The sequence below is a fragment of the Marmota marmota genome, unplaced genomic scaffold (genome assembly GCF_001458135.2).
Source record: "Marmota marmota marmota unplaced genomic scaffold, marMar, whole genome shotgun sequence".
Classification (NCBI taxonomy): Eukaryota; Metazoa; Chordata; class Mammalia; order Rodentia; family Sciuridae; genus Marmota; species Marmota marmota.
In genome coordinates, this window is record NW_025999977.1 from 2,382,387 (window position 1) to 2,396,162 (window position 13,776).

A 13,776-nucleotide genomic window follows, 5' to 3' on the forward strand; every position below is an offset into this window, starting at 1 on the left:
ACAACAGACACTAGTATGGCAATATGTAAATCAATGGATGTGTAACTGATGTGATTCTGCAATCTGTGTATGGGGTGAAGGTGGGAGTTCATAACCCACTTGAATCAAAGTGTGGAATATGATATGTCAAGAAATTTGTAATGTTTTGAACAACCCACAATAAAAAATTAAAAAAAAAAAAAAACAAAGTAAAAGCCAAAGTTCTTGCAATGGCCTACAAGAGTCTACACTGTCTACATTCCCACTTAGCATTTTTACCTCATTACGCACTATTCTCCTTCACTTCATTATAGCCACAAGAGTTTTATTATTATTATTATTATTATTATTATTATTATTATTATTATTATTTCCTCAAATGTATCTATCTCAGGACCTTTCTACTTGCTATTCTCTCTCCTTAGAATGTTCTACTCCAATTAGCCATGAGGTTGGCTCTTCCTTCAGATATTTGCTTCAATGTCACCTTCAGAGTGATTTGCTCCTTGCCCAGGGCCACTGCATATGGTTGTGTATCTGGCCAATAGGACAAATGGAGACTGAGATCCATTCTCAGTACATAACACACAGGGGTCACTCAATAAATGTTCTTGAATAACTAAACAAGTGACCAAAATAATGAACTTTTAAGTGAGACATACATAAGACTCATAATTTAGAGGAAAGGACATTTCTTAATTTCATCTCCAGCACTCTCAGAGCTTCACAGTATTATTCAGAGTGCCATAAGTTCCTTTTCCCTCCCTTGGATAACAGATTGTGCCCAATCTGCTTTGCTGGGGAAAAAAGAAGCCTAGTTCTCTTTGACCCTTTCTTAGTTGCAGTAAGACTTGGCTGAGGCTGTGGAGATTGCTATACTGTTCTTAATGACTGGATTACATTCTCAGAACCATATCTTTCTCCACAGGAACAGTAAAAATGGGTTGTATTGTCCCTCTTTCTTTAAAAAATATTTTTAGTTCTAGATGGATACAATATCCTTATTTTATCTATTTATCTTTATGTGGTGCTGAGGATCGAACCCAGTGACTCACAGAGCTACAACCCTAACCCTGTATTATCCCTCTTAAGAAATAGAGTTGAGTTTTTGTGTTGTTTTGGAAGTGCTGAGAACTGAACCCAGGACCTCACACATACAAGGCAAGCACTAACACTCAACCACAAAGAGAGGCTCTCAGTGGTGGAAGAGGCCAGGGAGGAAGATAATTAGTCATCCACAATGAACACGGCTGACACTTCTTCTGTCAATCCCAGTGACAACCTGAAGCTCCAAACTGCCACTAACCAGGACTCCCAGCCATTTCCCTACCCCACCCCTCTTTGAGAAAAAATTACAAAAAGGTTTATTGCTTTGCTAGCAAAGGAGAAACACAGGGGACTCCTGTCCCAGAGGCTGTGATTTTGCCCATCAGTAGGAACGGAGGGCTATTAAAGAGGTGATTTAAAGGCTACATTCCATGGGTTCTCTGGAGTTGTAATTCACTTTTTAATTTGGGAGACAGTCCTCCCCAAGATCTTCTGGTACCATCCCCAAAGTCTGGATTACTTCCTCCCTATGGTGGTTATATACTCAAGGACAGATAACTCTGCCTAGGGTTAGGAAGAAAGATATTCCTGTTGCCTTGAGATGAGGGAGGGGGAGAGATTAGGGAGGAGCAGGGAAAGAGAAAGAGAAAAAAATGTGTCTACTTAAAAAATAAGTAGCAGTGGCAGAGCAGCAAAGGCTATATTTAAAGCATAAGGTAGATCACTGTTACATTTCCCCACTGTCAATTTCTATATTTCAATTCTATTGAAAAATGGACTATGATATCTCCAAGCTGCTTCCTGCTGAAAGAGGGTGAAGTTGGGGAAATCACCCAAAGTCCTTATTCTCTAACAGGTGGGGGGTGGACAGTTAAGGGCATTCAGCATCAGAGCAGTCCAGAGGTCCACGGTCCAGCCCTCTCTTGACCCTGCTTGCTGCAACATGTAGCAAAAGTGTCCCTCCAGCTCTTGAAGCTTCTGTAGGGCCTTCTCCTCCCCATCTTCCCCCAACCCATGCCAAGAAAACTGGTCCCTGTCAAACCTGCCCCTCTCCTTCTCGGTCCTGGCAAGAATAGCTTTGGCATCTTGTCCTCCAAAGGAAATATACCTCAGATTCAGAGGTCACAACTTAGTGCTTCCTTCCTGGAGAGCGGCTGGTGTTTGTTATCCAGAACCCCACCATGATCAATAAAGGAAACTGACCAAATGCCAATATCTAGTACCAGGCAGTCCCTCAGATTCCGGAGAGCAAATCCCAGGCTATCCAGGTACAGCTCAATCTCACCAACCAAATCCAGATCATCCCTGGTACAAATCAAGCCATCACCACCTGTTAGATGTCCAGTCACAAGCCTGTTCCTCATCAAGCCAACCCCCATCTAAAAGTTGAGTACAGTCATCATCCCTGTGTAGAATCTGGCCAACTTGGTGAAGCTGACAGAGAGGGATGGTAACATGATGCTCACCCTGCCCATCAACAACCCTATGAATGCCAGTGACACTGGGGCCATCACTCAGCTCCTCTACCAATAGATCCCCTCCCGCTTCTGTCACTGTCTTAGACTAACAGGAAAGCCAGGAAAGAAGAGTCTTCCTGCCTCCCAACTGTCTGAGGTTGTGGCTGAGCAAATGGAGATGGTGTTAATCAAGACCATGATTGAGACCAGGGCAGACAACGTCACCAGGAAGAAAACAACCTGATTGTTCAGAGCTCTGGGAAGGCAGGCAGGCAGCTATGGTCCAGATGGTGCCCCCAAAGGCAGAGCAGCAGGAGATGGTGCAGATCCTCCAAGAGACTCTGCAGGGAGTGCAGACTGCACCCATTGCCCTCCCACCATCAGGCAAAAACTCTCCCAGAATTTTCAGATTCAGACTGCAGAGTCAGCGCCTACTCAGGTCGCCAATTGCACACCTTCCGGTAAAGGTACAGTCAGTTCTTGTTCATGATAGCCTCTTAGCAACAGCTGCAACCACCTGTAGCAGCCCTGTACCCCAAGCTCTCTAGCTGAATGGGGCCAGCAGAAAGCAATTGGATTCAATTCTCCCAAAAAAAGCATCCCCTGTTAAAGATTGAGCCTGTTGGGAGAGTCATCATTCTGAACACAGCACAGCAGTTGCCCAAGCAATGCAGACCATCAATATTAACCAAGTCCAAGTCCAGGGCATGCTGTCACCATCACCAACACTAGTCAGACAGCAGCAATTGTAAGTGCAGAATGTTTCTGGAAACAACTTGACCATCAGTGGGCTAAGCCCCAACCAGATCCAGCTGCAGATGGAGAAGGTCCTGGCCAGAGATGCCCCACCTGGAGAGAAGTGCTGTATGGCCTACATGAGTCCCAATTGCAAAGATGGGGAGAAGAGGTCTGGAGACAGGGCCAGAAAAAGCATGTGTCCATATCCCTGACTGTGGCAAGACTTTTCTGAAGGCATCCCTGCTGCAGGCCCACGGGCAACTGCACACCAGCAAGCTGCTCTTGCTCTGCAAATGGTTCTTCTATGGAAAGAAGTTCACATGGAGAGACAAGCTCCAGAGGTACACTCTCATCCACACAGAAGACAAACACTTTTGAGTGTACCCAGGGACAGAAGAACTTCATGAAAAGTGACCACCTTACCAAGCATTACAAGATCCACCTGTCCCAAAGAACTTATAAGGCCAACTGAGACAGAATATGCAATCCTTTATCTGTCCTGCCTGGGCCCCTGGCAGACAGGTGCCCATGGCTGCCTTTAGCCCTACTCCTGATATGTGGCTGCAGACCCATAGGAAGGGACTCTGCTTGCTATGCTCTCCTTCTCCTAAGCCCCCCGGCTCCAACCAGTCCTTCCCTTTTCATCACTAGCTCCCAGCTTGTCTAGACCATGGATACTGGCCATGCCCAATGAAACATTCTAAACCAGAATGCATGGGAACCCTTATTTTCAAAGGAAAAACATGCATTTCGTTCCATCAAGGAGCAAATCTGAGCTCCCCTCTCATCCTCACTCCCTAGCCCCAACACTTCCAACACTGTGGGAGTCCCATCCTGCCTGGCCCACCCCAACTCCTGTGCCTCTCTGCCCCCAAACACAACCACTGAGGATGCCCATAGGCCCTGCACCTAACTCCCCATTGGCACCCACCTCTGCAGAGGCTCAGGAGGCACCTCCACACCACTGCCCAGCCCTGTTAGGGTGCTCCTCCAGACACTCCAATTTCCTATTTGAAAAGTCAAATACCTATGAACCCTCCCCATTCCTCATTTTTTCTTATGGAGAATGCTGCCTTATGTTCTCTACTTGGGATGATGAACATTGTATATTGTGTGTGCTTTAAAGAAGTTTTATTTAATTGCTCTCTTCTTCCTTTCCATGGAAGTCCCCTCCCTCATGACTGCTTTCTGTTTACACCAAACTGTGGCAATGATGAGCACATGATTTTTTTCTCTAGCAATTCTCTTTCCTAAGTGGCACGATATTTCAACTCATATCTGGATTCACATAAAAACATCTCCATCCAAGCTGGGTGCAGGGGCCCATGCCTATAATCCCAGCGACTAAGGAAGCTGAGAAAGGAGGATCACAAGTTCAAAGCCAGCCTCAGCAACTTAGCAAGGCCCTAAGCAACTTAGTGAGACCCTGTCTCAAAAAATAAAAATTATTTTTATTTTATTTTATTTTATTTTTTGGGTACTGGGGATTGAACTCAGGGGCACTCAAACACTGAGCCACATCCCCAACCCTATTTTGTATTTTATTTAGAGACAGGGTCTCACTGAGTTGCTTGGCACCTCGCCTTTGCTGAGGCTGGCTTTGAACTCCTGATCCTCCTGCCTCAGCCTGCTGAGTTGAATTACTGGGAATACAGGTGTGCACAACTGCACCCAGCTAAATTCTGATTATTTTTATACTTAAAAGAAAAATATTGAAACTGAACTAAAAGAAAAATTAGTGAATGTAAATATCAGTGAGAGAGAGATTTCTCAGAATAAAAACAAAAGTTATAAATCATAAAAGAGTGAGCTGGGCACAGTGGTGCACTTAAGAATCCCAGATCTCAGTTACTTGGGAGATTGAGGCAGGAGAATCACTTAAGACCAGCCTGGGCAACATAGTGCTCTGCCTCAAAATAAATAAATAAACAAACAAACAAATAAAATAAAGAACAGATAAGTTTGCCCTATATAAGAATTTTTAAAAACTTCTATGTGAGCATTTATGAATAAATACAGATGGGGAAAACTACAAAGAAAAATGAGAGAATTATTAGCAAAAATTTTACGTAATAGTTACTTTCTTGGGGGAAAGGTAATCCCACAATTTTAGTTCTTTAGATTATCCTAAGGAAGGAAAAATACACTTTTCTAAAGATATATTTGCAAGGATGTTAATTTCCATGTTTTCATATTGGAAATAAATAAATTTTTATTGATAGAGAACTGGTTAAATAAATTGTGACATACAATCTATGAAATAACACAATAAATGGAATTCAACACCCATATTAAATGATAGTCTAGATATATTAGCATGAAATATGTACACAGATGGTGTGATAGCACATGCCTGTAATCCCAGTGGCTCAGGAGATTGAGACAGGAGGATGCAAGTTCAAAGCCAGGATCAGCAATTTAGCAAAGCCCCAAGTAATTTAGGGAGACCCTATCTCAAAAATAAAAAGGGGATATGGCTCAGTGGTTAAGCACCCCTGGGTTTAATCTCTGGTACAAAAAAAAAAAAAAAGGCCACAATATTTTTCAAATGTGAAAAAAGATTAAAGAACATCATGTGTACAATAGTTTCATCTGCATGTGTATGTGTGAATATGTGTAGTCAAAGAGAGGTATATGAAAGTACCAATAATGGATTATATCTACCTTATGATATTTCTGGACACATTTGCCATCCTTTTCATATTTTCCTGGATCATTGTATGTGTAGTGATACATAAATAAAGTAATAAAGTAATTTATTTATGTCAATATTTATTAATTATTAATTTATTTTATGTCAAGTAATTTGTGAGTTTTTAAAGGTGAAAAATACTGAGATAGTATTTTTATTTGTTAAAAATTATTAAGTATATTTATGTCCCTATTGACCCAGGATTTCCATATAGCCCTACAATCATGACACTCTCTTCCCTTTTCTCACTTTCTACCTCAAACCCATGTTGTCCTCCCTTCCCCTTCCTCACCCTGTTCAGAAAGAATAGCTTCATTTTTCAGAGCCCCTGATCATCAGCACTAGGAGGATTAAGGACAGACAATTATCTTCATTTTTTTTTGTCTTTAAAAATCATTTTTATTCAATTATCTTCTTTTTTGAGATGAAATATTTGAGAGCTAGAAAAAGGAATGAGGGCCACATGATCACACAGCAAGTTAACATCAGAAGTTGTCATGATAGGCCAGTTGCAGTGGTGCCTGCTTGTAATCCCAGCTACTCAGAAGGCTGAGGCAGGAGGATCTCAAGTTTGAGGTCTGTCAGGGCAGCTTAGTGAGACTCTGTCTCAAGATAAAATTTTAAAAAGAAATATTCGTGTTAGAACCCAGGTCTTGTAATAATTCAGTCATTATTCAATTCAAAAAGAAGCTTGTGGGAGGAGGCTGTAGCTCAGTGGCAGATCGCTTACCTTGCACATGTGAGGCACTGGGTTTGATCCCCAGCACCACATAAAAATAAACACATTAAATAAAGACAGGATGCCCATCTACAACTACCAAAAAAAAAAAAAAAGCTTCATTATAAAAAAAGAAAAAAAAATAAGCTTGTGTCAGGCACGGTGGCCCATGCCTGTAATCCCAGTGGTTCTGGAGGCTGAAGCAGGAGGATCTCAAATTCAAAGTCAGCCTCAGCAAAAAAAGCCAGGCATTAAGCAACTCAGTGAGACCCTAAAATAAAATACAAAATAGGACTGGGGATGTTGCTCAGTGGTCAGGTGCTCTTGAGTTCCATCCATGGTACTCACTGCCCCCTGAATAAAAAGAAGCTTGCAATGAGTTAACGTGCTGCGATGGTTAGGAAATTTGGCACCTTAGGGAAAAGAGGCAGGTGGATACTGTGGAGACACTCAGTTTACTCCATTCCTATTTGTCTATCTTCCCCAAGCCCCATAAAGTCTAAAACACTTTGTAGCACTTATTTACATTTTCATCTTTCCCATTCACTGCGTGCCCTTCAAGGACAAGAATCATGTCCCATTAGCCATTGAGTTCCTGGCATCCAGCTGCACAGTCTATTTGTGAATGGAAGGTTGAACAGGTAAAACAACATCCTTTCAAGGTTTGAGCCCTTGGAGATCCACAGACCATTCCTGTTCTTACCTCTTTCCCATACTTCCTGTCTGTTTCCTCTTAGAGTAATGTGTATGTCATTTGCCAGTACATAAGGTACAAATGATCAAGTACTGGGGAAGTGACAAATTACAGTCACTGTCCTACCTGTTTCCCCAGGCCCTGAAGTCATGGCTCTGCCAAGGGCTTCTGCCCAGGGACAGATGCTGCTCTCTCTCTTGCCAGCTTGCTGTGCTGACAGCTTTAATTGCTAAATGAACAGACTATGTTTCTAGTGAGGAGACAGACTCTGAGAAGAGTATCTGGGCTCCTGCTGCCCTGGAAGGGAACACAATATTGTGCAATCAGAAACTGCCACCTCAGCAAGGAGAGGTCAGCACTAGATTTTCCATTACAGGAGGGGTAAATTTGGAACCTGTAGGTATTCTTAGAATTTTGGTTCCCAGGGCACAGGGAGACCCTTCTAATCGTTGGGAATGTGAATGAGTTTTGTTTTCAGAATACTGTGGAAAAAATAATGGTGTTCAAAAGATAAATTGGGGAGTGCTGGGAATTTTTAAGTCCATCCATAAACAAATATTTGTTTGGTCATGTACTTGGAGGGTAGAGTAATCTAGAGTTCTGAGTAATGACACTTAAAGAGGTGGCAATTTTATTAGGGAGTAAATCAGGCAGACATGAAGACATATCTAAAGAGGCTAGGCAAAAATTGGTAAGAATCACATAATAGATGCAAGGTTTTAGGAGAAGAAATCTTCCAATTCCCTTAAAAAATGATGAATTTTCAAATGAATGTTCCTTATTGAAATTGGGAAAGACCTAATAATTGAGAGAAATCTGGAAACTATTTTATCAGCCATTTCTAAGCTCAAATTTGTTCTGTAAAGTCTCTTAAATTAAAGTCTTTTGGCCAAATGTTTCTGGTCAACATTCATCATTGATAACATATTTTCACCCACAAAGACTGGATTTCTCATTAGTATGATAATTTATTACATAACTTATGCTTTAGTTTCTAGTCAACTTATTAATAAAAACTAATGCGTTAGCTTTTTATTCATAACTTTAAGAAAAAATACTTAAGCAAACAAGAAAACAATGAATATTATCCTGGACAGGCATAAACTCACTATCTGCATCCAAAATTGGTCAAAGTTTTACCATATTTTCTTCATTACATGTATATGTGTATGGGTTGCTAAACCATTTCAAAATTAATTTCAGTTATCATAACAGTTCATCCTTAAATATTTTCTTATAGCTCTAAAAAAATAAGAATATTATTTCTATTAACTACAATATCACCATTACAACCTACAAAATTAGCAGTAACTCTCTAATGGTATCTAACATTCAGCACATATTTATATTTTCCCAATTATGCCACACGTACTTCAAAGCTGTTTTAGCTTATTACTTAAATGGTCATTGAAGTCATCATTACCATTAAATAACTATCATCAGTATCACATATTTTGTTTAATGTAATGCCCCCTCCCATTCTGTGCCTTTAAATCTGTTGAACCTACTCAAATACCTTGAGGTAGACATCTAACACAGATGAGATTTGGGTATCTCATCTCAGCCCTCCTTTCAAATCCTGGCTACATCCTCTATACTCTTCCCAGGACCCTATCCCATTCTTTACCATCCTTCCACCTGACTCCTAACCATCTAGCTTTATCTGCTTTTTGTTAGACTTGACCCCACCTGCTCTCTCCAGTCTTGGTCTTGGCTCTCTCTTGGACAGTTTTTGGACTCTCCTTCTGGCTCTCTTTCTTTCAGCTGTTCTATCCTAATTGACCTAACCAATGTCAACATTAGCCAAACTATGACTTTTAGGTTGACCGCGGTCCCCATGTAGGGGGATGGGACATTTTTGCATTTAGTTCCTGGTGGGCAAAGTGGAGGAGAATTTCAAGTTTGTGGATCTGTCATGGTTCAGTCCTGCCGTTCTTTCCCTGCCTTGCTGTGATGGATCACTCTTCCATAACCTCATGCCTGGCTCCCACATCTCTGCCTGGAATCTTCAGATTTATGCTTCATTGAACTGGCACTATGTTCCAGACCTACTATAGAAAGGGTTTTTTTTTGGGGGGGGGGGCTGGGGATATATATGGCTTGGTGATAGAGTTCTTGCCTAGCATGTTCAGGTTCCTGGGTTCAATCCCTACTACGGGGAGAAAAAAGAAGGAGCAGGGGGTGGTTTGCATTCTACTTGCACTCCTAAGAAGTGCAACCTTAAGAAGGAGGGTGTAGGGTAGGTAGAGAAAAGCCAAATCAGGACATTTAGATATCTAGAGAAGCTAATGATTGGATGTTTCATTAAAACAATCCTTAAAGAATATTTGTTTAATGCTTCTTTTGAGGAAGAGGTGAGCACCATGTGGAAAGATGGAGGACCATAAGTCCTTACATACACTCATAGGCAACTCAGCAAAGCCAAGCCTTATGGTTAACTGGACCCACTTTGTTTTAAAAAATAGTTGGGTAGAAGAGAAGAAGCAGTATTGCTGAGATTGAAATGTTCCATGGAGGGAGAGAGGGCAGTGAACCAGAAGACCATTCATTCCAGCTGTTTGTGGGAAACAGTGCATCCTGAGCCAGCTGCTATCAGTTACATGCTTCCCACACTGTCTGAGGTCTGAGGCCTCTCAAAGCTCAAGGCCAAGAGATCAGAAGCACTCACATCTGACAACTTCAATACTGTTTGGGGCCATATCCTGTGGCTGTCCTGCCATATCAATTCCAGAGGTCCCATCTACAGGGGGGGTTGAAGGCCTGTCCAGTTATCACCCTCCTCCCTAGGGCAAGTGTCTACTTGACTTTCTGCCCAGTCTGAGAGCTAGCCAAGCAGCTGCACTCCCACCACTACTACTGTTGCTACTACTCCTACTTCTTCTTTTTTTCTTCTTCTTTTTGAGGCAGGGTCTCGCTAAGTTGCTTAGGGCTTCACTAAGTTGCTGAGGCGAACTTTGAACTTGCAATTCTCCTGCCTCAGCCTCCCAAGGCAATGGGATTATAGGTGTACATCACTGTATCTGGATGCACTCCCAATTCTGAAGCTGAAACTCTTCTCACAATCTATAACACCAATTCCTCAGCCATACCACAATGACCTTTGTAAAGTAAAGGGCTCCTTCCAGGACTACTGAGTCCCCAATACAGCTTGTCACACATTGGACATTAGTAGCGGCTCATTCACTGCTTTCCTCCTCTAATGGCATCAATAAAGGAAGCACCCCTTCCTACTCAGAGAGTGAGGCTATTTGTTAGGTTCTGGAAGTTGCTCAAGAATCCAGAGGCTGCAGACTTTGTTGATCTCAGCTCTGACCTTGTTTGAACCAGTCTAGTGTTTTACAGTCTGTAGGCCCTTAACTTATTGCAAAGTTATGAGGGTGACTGTATCCCAGAAGGACATCATGTCTGTTAACTGCATCCCTGTGCCCATTTCTCACAGACTCTGACCCTGGTGGAGGTCAAATCCCAGGAAGTGGGAATTCCAGCTTTTAGGCACTGTTTCCCGAGAGCTCAGCATCTGAGGCTAGGGCACGCATCCCATCACAGCCTGCAGCAGCTGCCACATGCAGGGCTGTTCTCTTCACTCCAGGCAGGCTGCCTCTTTTTAGTGTTCTTAATTTTCCATCTCATATACTCTAGACAGCCCAAACTACCTCTTTCCCTAAAGCTCAGGGGGGCAGGGACTCGGTTGTTGCCCTATCACAGGGCTTCCTGACTACTTATATCTAGCTCTAAATATAAAAAATAACATCCTTCATATTGCTTCATGAGAATTTCACATTGAAGACATGCCTGAGAAACCTGAGGAATTAACCCTCTCTAGCACCCAGGGCTTCCTTGAAGGTTTTTTATTCAAGCTCCTGAACCAAGACATTTTCCATATTAACTGCTATCTGTATCTCCACAGTAAATCTACCCATCAGGTCTTCCTCCACAGAAGATTCAGAAGACTCGGTCATTTAAATTCTGAACTCACCCCTAGTTCACCTTGCAGATACACACACACACACACACATACACACACACACAGAGAGAGAGAGAGAGAGAGAGAGACTGAGATTCACTGTGTTGCCCAGGCTGGTCTTGAACTCCTAGATTCAAGGAAGTCTCCTGCCTCAGCATCCCAAGTGATGGGATTCCAGTCACACCCAGCTACCTTACAGTTTATTATCCACTCGCCCTGATTAGTATTCATTGTTTCCAGAAGGTACTGAGCAGGCTTCCGGGTTTTCACTATCCCTGGCAATGTGTCTTGGCCTCTCAGCCCAGCTTTTCTGTAGCTCAACAATTAATACAAGTTACTTATTCCCGATCTTTTAATTAGTTGTCTTCTCTGCTCAGGTCCTCGAGGCAAATCCTGTCCCCAGAAATAGGCCTTTAGTTTTTTTATAACCCATGTTCTAAACAATGTCTTGCTTTACATACTATCATTTTTATTTTCTCAAGCCTAGGAAGTGTATATTTTTAACACCTTCATTTTATAAAGATTGAGTAATTTGCCCAAGGCCAGCAAGTGGCAGAATCTAAGTATGAAATCAAGTCTAACTCCAGAATCTGGGCTCTTTTCATCCACTGCCTGCCTGCCCTCCACAATGGATGTGAAGTATACGGCTATCTTACCTCTAAGCACTCTAAAATCCAGGCCTGCACTTCAGGAAGGAGATGTCCTATGGAGAAGCTTCAACTATTTATTTATTACTTATTCAAATATTTATTCAAATATTTATTACTCCTCTCTCATAGGAATTTCTCTTTGCTAGTGGTGATGTCATATAGTGATGTACAGTTTAAAAGGCAACATCCTTGCCCATCTGAACTCTGCCTACTACACACAGCCATCATTTGAGGTTCTGTTCCTGATGCACGAAAGAACTTGGTTTTCTGGGCTTGATCTATTGAGTTCTTAAGGACTATTTGTTGTGTTTACTGCTCTGGTACTTCAGGACCTATATCAGTCAAGTAGGGGTAGGTCAGGCTGTGTAACAAACAGTCCTTTGTTGTCATGAACAAATCTTTTTTTTTTTTTTTTGGTACTGGGGGTTGAACCCTGGTATACTTTACTACAGAGCTATATCCCCAGTTCTTTTTTATTTTTTATTCTGAGTTAGGGTCTAACTGAGTTACTAAGGGTATCACTAAATTGCTGAACCTGGCCTCGAACTTGAGATCCTCCTGCCTCAGCCTCCTGAGTCACTGGGATCACAGGGGCACATTTAGTGCTTAGTTAAAACAAAACTTTGATACTTTGTCTATAGGGTACTACTCATTACAGTAACTCAGGAGACCCAGACTGTTGGAGGCTCTGTCTCAATACTGGTTATATGATCACTGCGATAGAAAGATTTTATAAGTAATATGCTGGTTTTATGTCTGTTTGTATCTGTCCTGAAATGACATATGCTTCTACTCACATTTTATTCTCCAAAGCAAGTTGCATACCCATGCCTAACTCAAAGAGGAGTAGAAAAGTATCCTCTGCATGACTCTATAAAAAATACTGGAAGATTGGCTTTTTAACTCTCAAGATAGCCCACATTTTCTCTTGAGAGTATATCTACTTCCTGAATAAACCTCTGTCTATGCCTTTGACTAGTCTGTGCTGAAACCCTTTTCCAACACATATACTAAGAACCCTGCTGGTCCTGAGTCAAGCTCTCTCTTCTTGTTGGTAACTCCTTAGACCCTTCTTAGGACATAGGTCTTCTCCCGTGACACCTCTTTGTGGCCTGTATGGGGAACTTCAGAGGCACTGACGCTGATTACAACACTTCCATGTTAAGAGGATGGCAATACAAGAATTCTAGCCCATCCCACAACTGAGTGGGATGACTCCTTTTGAACAGTCAGGATGAGACTTTTGATCACTGACTAAGTGGGGTCCTCATTCCTTACCAGCCTGAGGCAGCCACAGAAGATAGATCATTGCCCCTAACCCTTAAGATTAAGGAATCAAAGTCTGGGGGCGAGGGGCAGGGATGAGATAGGAATTAGGGATAAATGAGACAGGAATTGAGTCTCAAAGGAAATGCTCCTGAGTCATTGAGATGAAGAAAGTGCTTAGGAATAACTAAAACTCCTGAGAGATATACCATTGGCCTGTGCCCTTGTAAAATGAGGGAAATGCACAAATACAGGGGAAACCAGTGTGAAAGCATGGGGCTCCACCTTGGCTCCCCTTCCAGCCTGGCTCCCAACTACTGCCCCTCTATAAATTTTAGAGCCCCAACCCAAGGAGGGTTGAATGTGTATCTACTTCCTAAGTAAACCTCTGTCTATGCCTTTGTAAAAAACAAAAAATTAAACAAAACCAAAAACCAGAGGATTGGTTAATGGTCCTAATGACAAGCTCAGAAACCAAAAGTTGGTATGGCTCATTCAGTGTTATCCCCATCAAGGTCCACCCCAGTGTGCCAGTCCTCTCTCTTATTCCTTGTTCTTAGAAGGAATGTCC

At 42.1% G+C, this 13,776-nt stretch overlaps 1 pseudogene; it reads left to right on the forward strand.

Moving 5' to 3' along the window:
- Positions 1–1,219: 1,219 nt before the first annotated feature.
- LOC107136971 lies at positions 1,220–3,693 on the forward strand (annotated as a pseudogene).
- The last annotated feature ends 10,083 nt before the right edge of the window (positions 3,694–13,776 follow it).